This window comes from Nannobrachium achirus (genome assembly GCF_963921795.1).
Source record: "Nannobrachium achirus genome assembly, chromosome: 9".
Classification (NCBI taxonomy): domain Eukaryota; kingdom Metazoa; phylum Chordata; class Actinopteri; order Myctophiformes; family Myctophidae; genus Nannobrachium; species Nannobrachium achirus.
Genome location: NC_137818.1, coordinates 20170236 through 20182824, shown reverse-complemented (window position 1 = coordinate 20182824; position 12589 = coordinate 20170236). Strand labels below are relative to the sequence as shown.

Below are 12589 nucleotides of genomic sequence, written 5' to 3'. Positions count from 1 at the left end.
GACTTGCGCCAGATGATAGCAGCAGTGCGTATTGCTCTGCTTAACTATCCATCTGGGATTGCTCCGGCAGCCTCGATGTAAGGGGCGGGCCATTTTTTGAATTTATTTAGCAGGTGATTGGATGGGGCCGTCTGTCTATCACAGTCTGGGAGTGCCAACTCCAACCACTCATATTGGCCTGTCTGCGTGACGTTCCACCCAGAATCCGCCTCCTGGGTTTCCACGTGGTCTGCAATCAGACTCTATTGGCTCAGAGCCGCTCAGAGCCCGCCCGTAGCTGCCGCTGATTGGTCCGGCCCGGGGCTTTACGAGTGTTATCAACTCCCAGCGAGAGAACTCGGATGGTAAAGTAGAGCGGTAGCCTACGCACTACTGCCACCATCTGACGAAAGTCAGGTAACATCTCAGTACGTACATTTCCACTTTTTTTTTATTTGGTCACAGTCACGACAATAAATGAACGCTTCAGCTGAAGAGCCTTCGTCAGAGCATGATGAAGGCTCTTAGTCGAAACACGCCAATATGTCCTCCATTGATAAGAAATGTGGGATTTGCTGCCTTTTGGGGGATTCTTTCAAAGACAGAAATGTATTTGCAAATAGTATTCTCCCTGTCGGGTGGAAACTGTCCAAAACTGTACAAAAGTAGCCGATTGACAAACTAAAAAGGCTTGCAGATCTGCTACTTTTGATGCTTTTGTGTGACTCTGTACTGTACAAGTAGGGCATTAAATTACGAAAAAAAAAACTACAAAAAAGTTAAGATATGGGGATATTGGGTTTCTGCCCAACAGCACCGAAATAGTATATGAGTATATGGAATTAGCAGCTACGGGTTATGGTAGCAGTATACTTCTGGGCCCTGGGTACAAGGATTCACTGCGGGCCCCCCATGAATATTAACTATTGAAAAATAGCAGATATACAAGCTCACAGCGCGGCACCGAGTGCCGCGCTGCAAGCTTGTAAATCTGCTATTTTTGAAAAAAAATTGAAAATGTGTGCAAGAAACGTATGTTTCTATGTCAGTGGTGCTCAAACGTTTTAATGTGAAGGACCCCCAAGATGATATGTATTTGGCCACAGCTAGACCCCCATCTCAAAATATTTAGTTCCAGGGACCCCTCTCCGGAAGCAAAATTTGAGTTACAAATGTTCGCTTAAAAAATACATATTCCAAGATTTGCGCACATTTTTAACGACTTTTCAAAAATAGCAGATCTACAAGCTCGCAGCGCGGCACTCGGTGCCGCGCTGTGAGCTTGTATATCTGCTATTTTTCAATAGCTAAAGTTACTATAGGGCCCCTCCACCTTGGGCCCTGGTAACTCAGTCCCACTTTCCTACCCCTTGTGACGCCCCTGAGTATACTGTAGAGGCCTACTAATTAAACAAAATCATTGTTTGGGGTTAATTCGACAGATACATGTACGAGTGCCAGCAGCAGCCTGGGAGCAGTTATGTACCACTCTGGTTGCTGTACAGTTTGCACCTGGGCCATATTGTGCAGTTCGGTGCCAGCCAACTTGGCAGATGGATTGGGATTATGGTGGAGGGCTGCCAGGTGGAGGGAAGGGCAGTGGGACGACCAAGAGACGCTCGGTGCGTTCACAATGAGATGAAGAGCTTAAAGTCACGGTGTGTCCTGGTGTGGCACGGATCTCAATGGCTCCTGAGTCGCCCGGAACGCTAATTGACGTCATCTGACTACATTGCCAGTAGTAGGACGACGGGTACAACAAGTGCAACAGGGATTGCATAATAGTGGGTGGGGCATGCATATCGTTGTTGTCGGGCAGAATCTCCAGTCTATTTTTTCTTTTCTTTTTGTAAATTAACGCTCTACTTCCACCTTTTTCACATCAGGGTACATTATTTCACGGACCACCATTTGATGAGATTTAGCCTCTCAGACCCAAAACTCCTCAGAGGCAAACGTTGATCAAAATAACAATTCTTCTACATTCTCTAATTGTGTAGACTTCTTGTTGCAGATGTTTAACAACAATTGAACTCGTAAAATTGTTTCATTTTACACTCTCAAGAGTTAAAGATCTATAAGGGACCATTTGGTTACCAAATTTCCATCACTAGCCCTTACCCGTTCAAAGATATGAGCTCCGAAATGATGTGCAGTGTGTGGGTTATGGGATGTGCACTGTGCACACAGTATATGAGGGATGGAAAGTAACTTTAACTGGTGCTTGCATGCTAATATGTAGGAGCATCAATGTAAGAAATACCCGTTCCATTTAACAGCTACAGAGATACTGTGTACCGATCTGCATGATTTTTGGACAACATCTGTAACAGGGCCAGAACCCCCCCCCCCCCCCCCCCGCCCGCCCGCCCGCCCGCCCGCCCGCCTGCACACACACACACACACTCACTCAGACAGACATTCGCAAAATTATAGTATAGATATAACTGGGGACCACCTGGAACCTCCTCAAGGACCACTAGTTGAAAACCACTGCTCTACTTGATCACACTACAGTGCCACACAAAAGCATCAAAAGTAGCAGACCTACATTCGCACCGCATTTCAAGCTTGTGGATCCATGCTACTTTTGCCATTTCTGAATTTTGTATCCTGAAATGTTTTCGATATATGAGGTTTCCACCCAACAAGAGACGATGTCCAACTTGCATCGCTCCTGAGTAGCGGCACTGGCACCAGTTTTTAAATTAAAATTGGATTATTGATTATCTTTTTTTATAATCAACTAAATTGATTATTTCAATTAACGCTTGCGGTGCTACGTTCTTGTTTTATATGACCGCAGTGGATTGTACAGTGTTTAATCTTTCTTAGTTGTGTGTGTATGCAATTGACCAATTAATCAAATGTAGTGCTTCAAGGTTAAAGCTCCACTGTGTGATACATGATGGGCCGTGGCCCGCACTGATAAACAAGGGCAATTATGATTACAAGCCATTTGTGTTTCAAAACAAGTCGAAGCCTGCCCCTCCCCCCTGTGTCCCCATCACTGCCTGTCAATCTCAAATGATCACACACACACACACACCCAACTAGGGTTCGGGAGGAAAACGGAGGAACCGGAATACTATAATAATATAATAATATAAATAATTTTTCAAAATAGTAAAAAAGGAGCCTTTATTGAAAAATAGCAGATATACAAGCTCACAGTGAGCTTGTAGATCTGTTATTTTTGAAAAACAAAACAATGCGTAATACTGCGTTCCCAGTCTAAATGGGTTAAACCCCCTCGGCCCCTCCCCTTATGAAGAACATTCATGGGGGGCCAGCAGTGAATCCTTGTACCCATGCAGGGCCCAGAATTTGGTGCAACACCCCTGGTCCTACTCCTCCCGCCCAACTCTCCCTGCTCCCAGCCTGTAGGAGTATACGTGCAGTGACACATATCACCCTTCCTCCCCAGAACACGGGAAAAGTGTGCTCATGTAGACGCTCGACAAAACCGGACACACCGCAACCCATGACCCACGGTGGTGGGCAGGAACTATACCACTGAGCCACCCAAGCGCTGGTTCTCAAACTATTAACTCTGACTATTAACTCTCTCAAATGGAACCAAATGGACCCATAAGTACTGTTGTTTTGCAATTAAATGATTTCAATTTGATACAGTAACTATTTAGCAAATATTTGAACACATATGGATGTTGAAATTGAATGACTGTATCCTTCATTACACCCCCATTATCAGAATATAGAGCTTAAACATCATTATTATTAAGTCAATAGAAAATAACATATTCTCACATCGACCAGATCTTAATTCATCCCCCGTTCCATAGATTCTGTAAAGGACAGCCAAGCTCCGTGTTGCTCTGATCCATCATAGCAACAGAGTGGAGTCCATTAATTTCTCATCAAGGCTCCAGTCATTCAATGTCAATACTAGCTCAGGCTTTGACTTTGACTTGACGGTGGGTTCAGAACCTCAGATCACCTAGAGACAGGCGGCTCTGGGAGAAAGGCCTGATTTATATTTCATCGTCCGGGTTAAATTTGTAAAGACAATATGATATTTTCTTTACCACTTAAGCTCCCTACGTTGTTGTTAAATGACAAAGTATCGGAAGGAGGTGCCATCCACTGCCCTGTTCTCCTTTAGTGTTTGCATTCATTTCTTTGTGTTTTTCTTTTAGCCTTGCCCTTAACGTCTTACTGTACCACATGTAAAATCAATCAATCAAAACAACGAGCGAAAACACCTGATTATACACCAAGTGTAGATCTGCTGTTTTTGCTATTTTGCAGTTTTAAAGAATCAAATTGACTGATTTCGACGCTTTGACATTTTGCTAATCTGCCCAAAATAGGTTGGGCATAAAGCAACAAATGCAAACAAAAGCAACAAATGCCCACTGCCTTGCAGAGTCTCAGAATAATTAAATCATCTTTTATCAAACATAGAACAGAGATTACAGATCCTTCTTTAAAAACAAGATGGCGATAAAACTAACGCTGGTGAAATGCTAACCTGCCAACGCTCCGTCCTCTCCACAACATTTTTTATAAATACCCTACAAGTTTGAAACTTGGAGATACCAGGTTTCTGCCCGACAGTGACAAGAAGCAGAGACATGGATTTTATCAAGCCAGTTCCAACACTGCGTGCCGGTGCCGCACTCTGTTGTACGATAGTATAATTAATCGTTAAGCTACGGGGCCTTTCCCGGGAAATCAAATTAATGTGAATTAACGCTCAGTCGACTAAACACGGGAGAGACTAATTAAGGAGATAATGAATGGCTGGATGACAACGTCTGGGGACGGTTCTCATGGGCTGAGGTGCCGTGTCATGGACGTACAGTGCACAACGCCAGTGTGAGCCGGATGATACAGACAGTGCACGACCTACGGTACATGAAGGTGAGCTAACCTGTATGCTATGCGCCAGCCTAACTGTGTGTGTGTGTGTGTGTGTGTGTGTGTGTGTGTGTGTGTGTGTGTGTGTGTGTGTGTGTGTGCGTGTGCACATGCGTGTGTGCGTGTGTGTGTGTGTGCGTACTTGTTGCGACCGTTAGGTCACAGTTACTATCAAAATATCCACCGGCTGGCTGTCAGTCAGTCAGGTCACATCACGTCACGTCACGTCAAGTCACGTCACGCCACGCCACACTTTTGCCCTACTCATATCTCCGCACCGTTGCCCCTATCCAGTGCCAAACTTTGCACACACACTCCTTGGATGGCAACTCACAACCTCCACCCCTCATTTCTCACATGGCCCTCTTACTGGTACTACTACACTTCTGAAGGCCATAATGTCCCCATAAGTTGATAGATTTAGACATTTCTCGGCCGGTCTTCAAATGATTGCTTCAAGAATGCGACAAAAACAAAGAAAATATATCTCCATGAGTTCAAGAGTTCATGGGGTGTGTAATTGAAAGAAAATAAGTCATTTTTGGGGTGAACTAGTCCTTTAAGGTTAATAGGTTGTGCCATCATGAAATGGCATAATCCATGCTGTTTTACTAGCATGTATTGTCTCTATTAAGATGAATGTGTTTGTACGTAGCAGTAATGGCTCAGAGCCCCAAAAGCCTGATGTCTCCCCCCGGGGCAAAGGGGGAATTCCCCTTTAGCCTAGTGGTTACAATGTTGGCTTTCCACGAGGGAGAGACCCGGGGTTAGCATCCCAGGCGCTTACATTCAATTCAATTAAACCCGGGTATAGGAGAGTGTGTGTTAGCATAGATGAGTCCTGTGTGTGTGTGTGTGTGTGTGTGTGTGTGTGTGTGTGTGTGTGTGTGTGTGTGTGTGTGTGTGTGTGTGTGTGTGTGTGTGTGTGTGTGTGTGTGTGTGTGTGTGTGTGTGTGTGATTGAGTCAGTGTGACAGAGCCTGAGCGGTGCCTTCGGCAGCTGGCAGTTGTGACTGAGACGTCACTATAGTGTGAGAGCCAGTCTGACGGTTATAGTGCCTTAACCACTTTAAGCCCTATATTCACTTTGTGCAAAGACGGTGTCTCGCACGTAGCGGGAATAGCCAATTTTCTATTTAAAAAAGACAAAGTTTAGAATTCCCACTTTATTTTCGCCTATATAATTACATGCCAACAATAGGGATACCAGGTTGAAGGTGGTCAAATGCAATCCAGCCCGGATGTTAAGCAAGGGATAATTGCCGCTGCGCCGGTTAACTTAATAAATACATTAATAAAATGACCCAAAAGGAAAAATGAAATCAAGTATTTCCTTGGCTTGCTTAAGGTAATGTAAGTATTGTATAAGTGTTGCGCTGGCCGTCCACCCAGCACAACATGGTCGCCTCGGAAAACAAGGAAGTGTTGATCAAATAGAATATATTTTCGGTTACGGCATCTTCTATTTCTCAGTTACTTAATAAAAAATAATAATAAACATTCTTGCGAGCAACGTTTAGTAGTAAATGACATTGTCCGTTTGTTTACATGGATGTTGGATACAGCATACAAATCAAGCAGCGCAGCCAGGTCTGTTATAGAGCCCATTGTGTTATTATTCAGAACTAGCCCTTACCCGTTCAAAGATATGAGCTCCAAAATGATGTGCAGTGTGTGGGTTATGGGATGTGCACTGTGCACACAGTATATGAGGGATGGAAAGTAACTTTAACTGGTGCTTGCATGATGTAGGAGCATCAATGTAAGAAACCCGTTTCGTTTAATGGCTACAGAGATACTGTTCCCCCCCCCCCCCCCCCCCAGCCCGCCCGCCCACCCGCCTGCACACACACCCGCCTGCCTGCACACACACACACACACACACACACACACACACACACACACACACACACACACACACACACACACACACACACACACACACACACACACACACACACACACACACACACACACAGAGCTGGTTAAACATTTTGCCTCAAGCTAGATGCAGAATAGATGTGCCTCATGCTAGATGCAGAATAGATAGTAGATACACCATAAAAATGCTAATATACAGCATACGATTTGTGAAAGTGACAAACGGGCTTCACAGTTATGTCAGGTGTGTTCATATGCTTATGGTGATGCGATTTCAGATCAATTGCTCCAGCCACTGAGGAGAAACGCTGTGACAGACAGACACTCACTCACTCACTCACTCAGACAGACATTCGCAAAATTATATGTTTGATAACACACCACTGAATTCAGTGATTGACCAATCAGAATAAACCATTCAAACAAGCCATGTGATAAACAAACGTTATCACATGAACGCTGGGGTCCCTATTCTGGGGTGAGCATTCAGCAAAAATATTTTGTGTAGAAGTGGAAAAAAAAGGTAGGGGCACCAGTATAGAGCCCTGGTGGACTCCCAGTGGTAAAGTACCTGCTCACCACTGTTGGGAGTCTAGGGGTTTGAATCCACCGTGGTACATTCGGCTTCGCCGAGCGTCAATATAAGCACGATTGGCTTGTGTTTGGGGGAGGGAGACCATGATATTTGTCACTGCACGTCCTAGGGTTGGTCAGGAGGAGTATGTCCTCCCAGTGGGGGCTCCTCACTGGCAGGTGAGCCAGTAGGATGCAGCAGCAGTGATGACACACAGAAATGTGTGTGGGGAGGAATTAATGTGTGGCATAATGACTAAATTGGGGAGAAAAGGGCGTAAAAAGAAACTAAGTACAGTATATAGTTTTAAAATGGTGGAATAATAACATCCAATATCAGCAAGTAATATCTGTGGTGGAAAGTAATCTACACAAGTACAAATTTTGAGAGAAATATTACACTTTCACTCCAATGCAATTGTTTGAAACCTTTAGTTACTAGTTACTTTGATTATTATTACAAAACATAAACATACATTACCCACTTCAGCCCTATATGTATTTTGGCTATTTTCAAAATATGTTTATACAAGTGATAGGCCATTAGGCCTACATTTGAAAACGTGTTAAATGGGACATTCTGCATAATGAATACTTTTACATTTGTACTTTAACTATATTTTGATACCAACTACTTTGGGACTTTTCCGTGTAAATTGTTTCTACTTTTATCAGTACAAAAAAGGATTTGAGTACTTTTTTCCACTACTGCAAGCAGTATCCCCATGCGGCCCCCAAAGGTCACCATGATGTTCATGTATGTTTGTTCCAATCCACACGCACACGCACACGCACACGCACACACACACACACACACACACACACACACACACACACACACACGATCACACACACACAATGTCTCCCATGCACACAGCATCTCTCCCCTCTGCACCTGCCCAGGTCTCAGCTGGCTGAACGAGGCCAGATGAGCTCCTGTATAATAACATCACTGTCGGGCAGAAACCTTGTATCTCCAAGTTTCAAATGTGCACGTTTTTTTTCGTAAAGTAAAGCCCTGCTTCATCATACATACAAGACTGTCGCACAGAACTAGTGAAAATAGCAGATCTACAAGCACACAACGCCTCGCCTCGCGTTGCGAGGCGTTGTGTGCTTGTAGATCGGCTATTTTCACTACTTTAAATCGTTTTTAAAATAACAACAAAAAAAGGAAAGGTTTTGGACATACATGGTTTCCACCCGATAGCGACGATAAGACTCTGTACGTATGTGCGCGCACGTGTGTGTGTGTGTGTGTGTGTGTGTGTATGTATGTGTGTGTGTGTGTGTGTGTGTGTGTGTGTGTGTGTGTGTGTGTGTGTGTGTGTGTGTGTGTGTGTGTGTGTGTGTGAGCACTAACTACAGCCCGAGCCCCGTTTGTTCCCGTGCCAGTTTCCGCGAGGTCAGCAACCCGGGCCCTTCTGCGGTCCCCGTCCCGCCATTGGCTCAGCCTGTCACACGGTGCCTGGGTGCTGAAGCAGACCCTTTATATAACCCAAGCCATGCCAGGAGCACTCCTTGTCTCACCGACACTGTCTCACACACACACAGGTTTACATTGCTCTACTCGCGAGGAAAATAGGAAACCTATAAAACTTGTAGAGCAGGATTTTTCTCGTGTGGGGCATTGCCACTGAGCTACGGGTGTGCCGTTTCAACTCAGTATTTACTGCTGTTTTCCTGAAAATGTCCTGCTAATATTTTTTCTATGTTTCTTTCCCTGTTTTGCCTTTCTAATTTTTGAGCGGTGGTCACAACGCTCCTATACGTGGCCGTGTGTGTGGGTATGTCTGTCTCCGTCCGTCCGTGTCTGTCTGTCTGTATGTAGCCTACAGTACCTTTTATGACCACACATGTTAAGGGAGGGGCGCTGTTTTCAGGCCAGGCCAGGCACACACACGCACACACACACACACACACAGGGGGGAAGGGGGGAGGGGGGGGGGGGTAAACCACCGCTCAGTTCACACGGGTGTGATTTTTATGGAGAACGGAGCGTATTTTTGCAGAAACTTGCAAATGGCAAGAAACCACTCCATTCCCAGTGAACACACGCACACACGCACGCACGCACGCACGCACGCACGCACGCACGCACGCACGCACGCACGCACGCACGCACGCACGCAGGCGTGCACATTACATGTCATGATCTGCACCAACACATGTGGGTGTTTTGCCTGGAAAGAAATATAAATAAAAACATTCACGTGCGTGAGCACAAACATACACGCACACAGGTGTGAATTCAAAACCACAAAGTTGCCATGTTTTGCTCAAAAATGTAACATTGAACTTCCACATTATGGAAAACAATATAGCGTACAATAAATGTAGTATTGAGATTTATAAATAACTATAAATAAATGTATAAGTAACTATAAATGTTAGAAAAAGTACCATATAAATGTCTTTCTCTCTGTCTATGTCTCTCTCTCTCTCTCTCTCTGTATCTCTCTCTCTCTCTCTCTCTCTCTCTCTCTCTCTCTGTGCAGTGGGATAATGAGCACACGGCACAATCCTGGGTGTTAATTAAACTCCTGACAGGTTTTTTCTGGATCAAATGGACACTGAGGTTTTTGCTGTGTGCAGATAGAGAAGGCGTGGTTGTCTGCTCTGCTCTCCTAAACTTGTAAACAAGGTCTTCTTCTGTGACTCTGCTGGCCCACTAATACTACGTCTACGCACCATCTGGGGCCTCCACTCAATATCACACCATTATTTCAAGCTTTTGCCTCAATTACGGATTATTCTAATTTCTTAAGCCATTTAGGCCTGAACGCAAATCTGTGTTACTTTAGATTTCAACCACTTTAACCATTATTTAATGCTTTAACTACTGAAAAATAGATGATATACAAGCTCACAGCGTGGCACCACGCTGCAAGCTTGAAAAATCGTGAATATTTGTGCAAGTCTGTGAAGATCTTTTACCCGATCTTCTAAATCCTTCTTCTAAATCAGTGGTTCTCAAACTTTTTCATGTCAAGGACCCCCAAAATGACATGTATTTGACTGCGGACCCCCATCTCAAAATATGCTGTTTCCAGGGACCACCCAGAAGCAAATATTTGTGTCACAAATATTAGTTTTTAAAAATATTCAAAGACTTTAAAATGTTGTTTAAACCAGTGGCTCTCTGACATTCTCATGGTAAGTACCCCCTGATTAATGTGTATTTGTCCATGGACCCCCATCAGAAAATATCTTATGCCATATACAAGATTTGTGTTGTTAAAATGTTTCAAAGACATTCAAAAATCACCTTTTCTTTTTCTTCTTCTTTCAAATAGCAGATCTACAAGCTCACAACGCGTATAATTAGTTAGGAACCAGCGGTTCTGTAATTCTGAGCATGTGCTTTTATGGGTCCATTTGGTTCCATTTGTACTAGAGTAAAAAAATGACTTTACTGAGGATTTTACTGTGTAGATACGGGACTCGGGAGATAAAAAACAAAGGTATGAAATGAAGGTCCGTGGCCGAATGCATAATTAAACCGAGGGTCCTTGAAATAGAAAGAGGCTGACAACAATCTCTGATTTAGTGCATAATATCAGCAGCAATCTGGCGACACATTTATTCATGTTTACATGTCCGCCCGCATCTTTAGCCACCAGATAAGTTGCAGGGCCTACAACTGTGGCCACAGAGGGCCATTAATATCTGCCTTGCAATAGTGATGCGATATTTCTCTTTGCATCATACCCCATATTAAATTCCAAGAACCCGGCTGCAGATAATATTTCACAGAGTCGTTGGGATGCGGTTGAACTACTATTTCAAAGTAGAGTTAGTTCAACAATCTGCATTACTTTATTTTTTTATTTTTTTACGGCACAGCTAAAATGTAATTTAGGTGTCTCTCGCGGTGGACGAGTTAGTGATCTGGTAAATGTAGTTTCAGAGTGGTTTCCAACAGTACAGCAGTAATAGCCTGGTCCCACACTGCAGATGCTAGCTTATTAGATCAATACTCAATAGTTCCCACATTCTTTGTTAACTGCTTTTTTTTATTTTTTTTATCTATGCATGGATCACTATCGTTGCTGTGTGGACACCTCTTATGTCCAGAACCGTTCCTTTTTGGAGCTGTGTGGAGCTCCCTATACGTGGCCGTGTGTGTGGGTCTGTCTGTCTGTCTGTTTGTCTGTTTGTCTGTCTGTCTGTCTCCGGGTATGTAGCCTGCAGTAACCTTTTCTGGCCACACATGTTAAGGGAGGGGCGCTGTTGCACACACACACACACACACACACACACACACACACACACACACACACACACACACACACACACACACACACACACACACACACACACACACACACACACACACACACACACACACACACACACACACACACACACACACACACACACAGCTCCACTTCGAACAGAGGTTCGATTTTTTATTATAATTTCTTTAAACATTTTAAAGCTTAAGATCAATTTATAGCACTGTTTCTCAACCAGTGGTCCATGGACCATTAGTGATCCATGGCATAATTACAGGGAGGCTCTCTCCATTCCGACATGTCGCCACTCCGAAATTAACTTCTTATTGTCGGAGTGGCGACACTCCCATGGGCCTAAGGTTTAGGGTTAGGGTTAGGGTTAGAGATAGGGTTAGTGTCGGAATGGAGACATGTCGGAAAGGAGACATGTCAGAGTGGAGAGATGCACTCATAATTACAGAACCCTACAAGCTCACAACGCGTCGCAGCTTTGTAGATCTATTTTTCACTACTTTAAGCTTTCAGAGTTCGCGGAGGCACTGCTCAGAGCCTGCCCCCCCTGTTCAATTTGACCATGAGATCAGAAGCCATGAGTGTCAGCTGGATCAAGTGGTATCTAATGCTGCACGCTCTTTACCAAGATAATCTACCACTTACTACTGCATGATCCTGGCAGCAGCATCACGGCGTATTCCCAGGGGTGTCGCACCAAATTCTGGGCCCTGAGTACAAGGATTCAATGGGGGGGCCCCCATGAATGTTCTTCATAGGGGGAGGGGGTTTAACCCATTTAGACTGTGAACGCATTATTATGTGCTTTAACTATATTGAAGAATAGCAGATCCACAAGCTCACAGCCGCGCTGCAAGCTTGTAGATCTGCTATTTTTGAAAAATTGTGAACATTTGTGCAAGTCTTTGAATATTTCAAATCCTTCTAAGGTTTTTTGAAAAACCTATTTTTCTATGTCAGTGGTGCTCAAACTTTTTCATGTGAAGGACCCCCAAAATGATATGTATTTGGCCACGGACCCCC

General features: G+C 44.1%; 1 protein-coding gene across 1 annotated transcript in view; it reads right to left on the bottom strand.

Annotated features, from left to right (window-relative positions):
* Nucleotides 1-12589, bottom strand: part of LOC308290701 (V-type proton ATPase subunit S1-like) — a gene marked incomplete at both ends in the record, with an annotated part of 53717 nt that overhangs the window by 14215 nt on the left and 26913 nt on the right. The window lies entirely within an intron of this gene.